Genomic DNA, 7815 nt, shown 5'->3' with positions numbered 1-7815 from the left:
CGGAGGAGCTGTCCACGCAGCACTTCGCCCGAGTGCCGAAGCACCCGAAGACCTTGACGGAGAGGAGATCGCCCTCCATCAACTTAAAATGGAGGGTAAACCCCTCCATCAGGCTGTGGATACGGGCGAACGTCTTCCACCCTCGATCAAGATACATCACATTAGGGGCTGGGAATACAACGCGGACTCGCGTGCCGCTGATCCCACAGCCCCTCATGTGCAGTCTCAGTGTCTCGGGCGGGTCCAACTCCATCGCGCTCGCAAACGGAGCTGGAAGCCGGAGGCGACGACGAGGCGCCCGGCGCAGCTTGACGAAGAACTCGCAAGGGTCGTCCCCTATATGGACCGCCGTGGGGGGAGGAGCCGCCGGCGGAGGCGAAGCTGGCGCGCCGCCCCGCCCGCCTCTTCCCCGAGCGCCTCGACCTCGTCCTCGACCTCGTCCGCGACCTCGCCCCCTCCCTCTTCCCCTTATGGCTGGCTCTGCCACCACGGGCGCGGGAGAGGGAGAGATGCGCTGTCTGGCGGCGACCCTCGCCGCCACCGATGAAGGGCCTGGGTTCCCTTTCTCCATGGCGAATGAGAGAAAGGGGAGCAGAAGCTGAAGAAAGGAGGAGATGAGAGAGTGCGGGTTTCTGTGCTCCCCTCCCGCTCTTTATAAAGGAGCGAGGTGGGGGCTCGGCCGCCCCGCTCAGCGAATCAAGGCACGGGAAGAGCAGGGAGTCGGGGCCAACCCGCTGCCTCTGCTCGCGACGGCCCAGTTTCCCACTTCCACCGTCCGCGACCCCAAGCGCATGGGAGCCGCGTGGCGGGGATGCAGAACCAAGGCGACGGATGAGGCGGCCTCGCTCCGCCTCGTGATCGCGGGGAGTGGACGTCCCGAAAACCGCGCACCGGCCCCGTCCAGTAAATGCACCACGCCCCCACGCCTACCTCCGTTTAGGGAGGAGGGCGTGAACCGTCCCCATCATCGTGGCCTGACGCATGCTCGAGGGGCTTAGCCCCGCGCACGCCGCCCGCGTCACCCACGACGCCGCGTTTGACGCGTGCCGTTCTGGGCGTGCGCGGTGGGAGCGGAGAGATATGCGGCGTGACCTAGGCCGCGCGTGCCCGTGCACTGTTTTGGGCCTGGCCCAACAGCGGTCGGCACCGTGTCTGGCCCAGGCCCGGGGGCTCCTGTCGGTGTACTAGAGTAGGGGTACCCTAGTACCCCGAACTTGTGCACGGGCGGTCGCAGCATCCCGCGGCAAGGCTTGCCGGGTGACCGCCAAGACCCTCCGTGGTTCCCTTGAAGACCATTCAAGAACAAAGTACTCAAACCAAGGCCCCGGCAAGAGGAGCTTGCCGGGAAGGCCAACCAAGGCCCCGGCAAGAGGAGCTTGCCGGGAAGGCCAACCCAGGCCCTGGCAAGAGGATCTTGCCGGGAAGAGACAAGACCCCGGCAAGAGGAGCTTGCCGGGAAGGCCACTCAAGCATACCAAGAAAGCTTGCCGCGACGCGCCCTGCGTCCCGGCAAGGCCCGGTGAGCAACAAGCTCCCAAACACGACAAGACGACGACCGCGGCAAGGAGCTTGCCGCGGGAAACCCCCCACTTCATGCCCGCGCTCCAGCACACCTGCTAACGTGTCGCTCTAGGACTCTCCCAAGCACACGTGGCAGGAGGCCGCGCAGCTAGGGGTGCGCGGTGGCAAGCGGAGATGAAGAGGAGGCCATCGTGGCGAACGATGGCGCTCCTAACGGTCACTTTTTGCACTGTTTAGGCAACTCAGACAGGCATTTAATGACCTTGTCCCCTGCCGTCAGAGTTAGGTAGGGTGCACTGTGTCCACAGTAGCGGTAGCTGCAGCTACCGCATCCTTTTCCATTTTTACCCTTCTAGTCTACGTTGCCACCTGTCGGTGACCCCTTGAAAGTATAAAAGGAGGCCCAGGCGCAATGTAGAAGAGGTTCGGCTCATTCGAAACATCAGGAACACTCTCACGCTCAGTCTGGAAGCGTCCATCGCTCCTGAGCAAGAATTCGATACACACAAACAAGCAGCAGTAGGGTTTTACGCATCCGTGTGGCCCGAAGCTGGGTAAAAACTGCTCGCGTGTACCGCCTCGATCCGCTCTTTGTGCGGCCTCCGCCCCCCTCCGAACCGAAAGGGGCCCTGTCCCCATAGGTGTTGGTGGATCAGTCTTCCCCGACAGGTATATAGCAATTGGCATATCACGTTGTGGTTTTTGTGTAGGTAAGGACGTTCTTGCTAGAAACCCATAGCAGCCACGTAAAACATGCAAACAACAATTAGAGGACGTCTAACTTGTTTTTGCAGGGTATGCTATGTGATGTGATATGGCCAAAAGGATGTGATGAATGATATATGTGATGTATGAGATTGATCATGTTCTTGTAATAGGAATCACGACTTGCATGTCGATGAGTATGACAACCGGCAGGAGCCATAGGAGTTGTCTTAATTTATTTATGACCTGCGTGTCAACATAAACGTCATGTAATTACTTTACTTTATTGCGAACCGTTAGCTGTAGAAGTAGAAGTAATAGTTGGCGAAACAACTTCATGAAGACACGATGATGGAGATCATGGTGTCATGCCGGTCACGATGATGATCATGGAGCCCCGAAGATGGAGATCAAAAGGAGCAATATGATATTGGCCATATCATGTCACTATTTGATTGCATATGATGTTTATCATGTTTATACATCTTATTTGCTTAGAACGACGGTAGTAAATAAGATGATCCCTCATTAAAATTTCAAGAAAGTGTTCCCCCTAACTGTGCACCGTTGCGAAAGTTCATCGTTTCAAAGCACCACGTGATGATCGGGTGTGATATATTCTTACGTTCGAATACAACGGGTGTTGACGAGCCTAGCATGTACAGACATGGTCTCAGAACACATGCAAAACACTTAGGTTGACTTGACGAGCCTAGCATGTACAGAAATGGCCTCGGAACACAAGAGACCGAAAGGTCGAGCATGAGTCGTATGGTAGATATGATCAACATGAAGATGTTCACCGATGTTGACTAGTCCGTCTCACGTGATGATCGGACACGGCCTAGTTGACTCGGATCATGTAATCACTTAGATGACTAGAGGGATGTCTATCTGAGTGGGAGTTCATAAGATGAACTTAATTATCTTGAACATAGTCAAAAGGTCTTCGCAAATTATGTCGTAGCTCGCGCTTCAGTTCTACTGTTTAATTATGTTCCTAGAGAAATTTAGTTGAAAGTTGATAGTAGCAATTATGCGGACTAGGTCCGTAAACTGAAGATTGTCCTTATTGCTTCATAGAAGGCTTATGTCCTTAATGCACCGCTCAGTGTGCTGAACCTCGAACATCGTCTGTGGATGTTGCGAACATCTGACATACACATTTTGATAACTACGTGATAGTTCAGTTAAACGGTTTAGAATTGAGGCACCGAAGACGGTTTTGAAACGTCGCGAAACATATGAGATGTTTCGAGGGCTGAAATTGGGATTTCAGGCTCGTGCCCATGTCAAGAGGTATAAGACCTCCGACGATTTTCTTAGCCTGCAAACTAAGGGAGAAAAAACTCAATTGTTGACCTTGTGCTCAGATTGTCTGAGTACAACAATCATTTGAATCGAGTGGGAGTTGATCTTCCAGATGAGAAAGTGATGTTTCTCCGAAGTCATTACCACCAAGCTGCTAGAGCTTCGTGATGAACTATAATATATCAGGGACATATATGATGATCCTTGAGATATTCGCGATGTTTGACACCACATAAGTAGAAATCAAGAAGGAGCATCAATTGTTGATGGTTGGTGAAACCACTAGTTTCAAGAAGGGCAAGGGCAAGAAGGGACACTTCATGTAACGGCAAATCAGCTGCTGTTCTAGTGAAGAAACCCAAGGTTGAACCCAAACCCGAGACTAAGTGCTTCTGTAATAAGGGGAACAGCCACTGGAGCAGAATTACCCTAGATACTTGGTAGATGAGAAGGCTGGCAAGGTCGATAGGAGTATATTGGATATACATTATGTTAATGTGTACTTTACTAGTACTCCTAGTAGCACCAGGGTATTAGATACCAGTTCGGTTGCTAAGTGTCAGTAACTCGAAATAAAAGCTACGGAATAAACGGAGACTAGCCAAAAGGTGAGATGATGATATGTGTTGGAAGTATTTCCATGGTTGATCAAATATCGTACGCTCCCTCTACCATCAAGATTGGTGTTTGCGTTGAGCATAGACATGATTGGATTATGTCTATCGCAATACGGTTATTCATTTAAGGAGAGAGTAATGGTTACTCTGTTTATTTGAATAATACCTTCAATGGTCTTACACCTAAAATGAATGGTTTATTGAATCTCGATCGTAGTGATACACATGTTCATGCCAAAAGATAGTAATGATAGTACCACCTACTTGTGGCACTGCCACGTAAGTCATATCGGTATAAAACGCATGAAGAAGCTCCATGTTGATGGATCTTTGCGCTCACTCGTTTTTAAAAGTTTGAGGCATGCGAACCATGTCTATTGGTGTATATGCATGAAGAAACTCCATGCAAATGGACCGTTTGGACTCACTAGATTTTGAATCACTTGAGACATGCAAATCATACCACATGGGCAAGATGACTAAAAGCCTCGTTTTCAGTAAAATGGAACTAGAAAGCAACTTGTTGGAAGTAATACGTTTTGATGTGTGCAGTCCAATGAGGGCTGAGGCATGTAGTGGATATCGTTATGTTCTTACTTCACAGATGATTTGAGTAGATGTTGAGTATATTTACTTGATGAATCACGAGTCTGAATTATTGAAAGGTTCAAGTAATTTCAGGGTGAAGTTGAAAGATCGTCGTGACAAGAGGTTAAGATATCTATGATATGATCATAGAGATGAATATCTGAATTACGAGTTTGGCATAGAATTAAGACATTGTGGAAATTGTTTCACAACTAATACAGCCTGGAACACCATAGTGTGATGGCGTGTCCGAACATCATAACTGCACCCTATTGGATATGATGCATACCATGATGTCTCTTATCGAATTACCATGATAGTTTATGGGTTAGGCATTAGAGACAACCACATTCACTTTAAATAAGGCACCACATAATTCTGATGATATGACACCGTATGAACTATGGTTTAGAGAAACCTAAGCTGTCATTTCTTAAAAGTTTGGGGCTGCGACGCTTATGTGAAAAAAGTTTCAAGCTGATAAGCTCGAACCCAAAGCGGATAAATGCATCTTCATAGGACACCCAAAACAGTTGGGTATACCTCCTGTCTCAGATTCGAAAGCAATAAGGGATTGTTTCTAGAATCGGGTCCTTTCTCGAGGAAAAGTTTCTCTCAAAAGAATTGAGTGGGAGTATAGTGGAGACTTGATGAGGTTATTGAACCATCTCTTCAACTAGCGTGTGGTAGGGCACAGGGAGTTGTTCCTGTGGCACCTACACCAATTGAAGTGGAAGCTTATGATAGTGATCATGAAACTTCAGATCAAGTCACTACCAAACCTCGTGGGATGACAAGGATGCGTACTACTTCAGAGTGGTACGTAATCCTGTCTTGGAAGTCATGTTGCTAGACAACAATGAACCTACGAGCTATGGAGAAGCGATGGTGGGCCTGGATTCCAAAATGGCTCGAAGCCATATAATCCGAGAGAGGATCCATATATGAAAACAAAGTGTAGACTTTGGGAGAACTACTTGATGGTCGTAAGGCTGTTAGGTACATATGGATTTTAAAAGGAAGACGGACAATGATGGTAGGTATCACCATTAAGAAAGCTCGACTTGTCGTTAAGATGTTTTCCGACAAGTTCAAGGAGTTGACTACGATGAGACTTTCTCACTCGTAGCGATGCTAAGAGTCTGTTGGAATTATATTAGCGATTACTGCATTATTTATGAAATCTTGCAGATAGGATGTCAAAACATTGTTTCCTCGACGATTTTCTTGAGGAAAGGTTGTATGTGATACAACCGGAAGGTTTTGTCAATCCTGAAAGATGCTAATAAGTATGCAATGCTCCAGAAATCCTTCTAAGGACTGGAGTAAGCATCTCGGAGTTGGAATGTATGCTTTGATAAGATGATCAAAGTTTTGGGTGTATACAAAGTTTATGAGAAACTTGTATTTCCAAAGAAGTGAGTGGGAGCACTATAGAATTTCTGATAAATATATGTTGACATATTGTTGATCAGAAATGATGTAGAATTTCTGGAAAGCATATAGGGTTATTTGGAAAGTATTTTTCAATGGAAAGCCTGGATTAAGCTACTTGAACATTGAGCATAAAGATCTATAAGGATAGATCAAAATTCTTAATGGTACTTTCAAATGAGCACATACCTTGACATGATCTTGAAGGTGTTCAAGATGGACCAGTCAAAGAAGGAGTTCTTGCCTGAGTTGTAAGGTATGAAGTTAAGACTTAAAGCTCGACCACGGCAGAAGAAAGAGGAAGGACAAAGGTCGTCCCCTATGCTTTTGTCATAGGCTCTATATGGTATGCCATGCTGAGTACCGCACCTGATGTGTGCCTTGCCACATATCTGGCAAGAGAGTACAAAGGTAATCTAGGAGTAGATCACCAGATAATGGTCTAAATTATCCTTAGAGGAATAAGGATATGTTTCTCGGTTATGGAGGTGATAAAGAGTTCGACGTAAAGAGTTACGTCGATGCAAGCTTAACACCTATCCGGATAGCTCTGAGTAGAGATACCGGATACGTACAATGGAGCAACAATTTAGAATAGCTCCAAGTAGAACAGTTATTTGAAATGGCTCCAAATATAGCGTAGTAGCTGCATCTACAAGATGACATAGAGATTTGCAAAGTACATACGGATCTGAAAGATTCAGACCCATTGATTAAAACCTCTCTCAGAAGCAACATGATCAAACCCAGAACTCATTGAGTGTTAATCACATAGTGATGTGAACTAGAATGTGAACTCTAGTAAACTCTTTGGATGTTGGTCACATGGCGATATGACCTGTGAATGTTAATCACATGGCGATGTGAACTAGATTATTGACTCTAGTGCAAGTGGGAGACTGTTGGAAATATGCCCTAGAGGCAATAATAAATTGATTATTATTATATTTCCTTGTTCATGATAATCGTTTATTATCCATGCTATAATTGTATTGATAGGAAACTCAGATACATGTGTGGATACATAGACAACACCATGTCCCTAGTAAGCCTCTAGTTGACTAGCTCGTTGATCAATAGATGGTTATGGTTTCCTGACCATGGACATTGGATGTCATTGATAACGGGATCACATCATTGGGAGAATGATGTGATGGACAAGACCCAATCCTAAGCCTAGCACAAGATCATGTAGTTCGTATGCTAAAGCTTTTCTAATGTCAAGTATCATTTCCTTAGACCATGAGATTGTGCAACTCCCGGATATCGTAGGAGTGCTTTGGGTGTGCCAAACATCACAACGTAACTGGGTGGCTATAAAGGTACATTACAGGTATCTCCGAAAGTGTCTGTTGGGTTGACACGAATCGAGACTGGGATTTGTCACTCCGTGTAAACGGAGAGGTATCTCTGGGCCCACTCGGTAGGACATCATCATAATGTGCACAATGTGATCAAGGAGTTGATCACGGGATGATGTGTTACGAAACGAGTAAAGAGACTTGCCGGTAACGAGATTGAACAAGGTATCAGGATACCGACGATCGAATCTCGGGCAAGTGTCGTACCGATAGACAAAGGGAATTGTATACGGGATTGATTAAGTCCTTGACATCGTGGTTCATCCGATGAGATCATC

The sequence above is a fragment of the Triticum aestivum genome, chromosome 5A (genome assembly GCF_018294505.1).
Source record: "Triticum aestivum cultivar Chinese Spring chromosome 5A, IWGSC CS RefSeq v2.1, whole genome shotgun sequence".
Taxonomy (NCBI): domain Eukaryota; kingdom Viridiplantae; phylum Streptophyta; class Magnoliopsida; order Poales; family Poaceae; genus Triticum; species Triticum aestivum.
The sequence above is the reverse complement of the archived record's forward strand: the minus strand, read 5'-3'. Positions refer to the sequence as shown.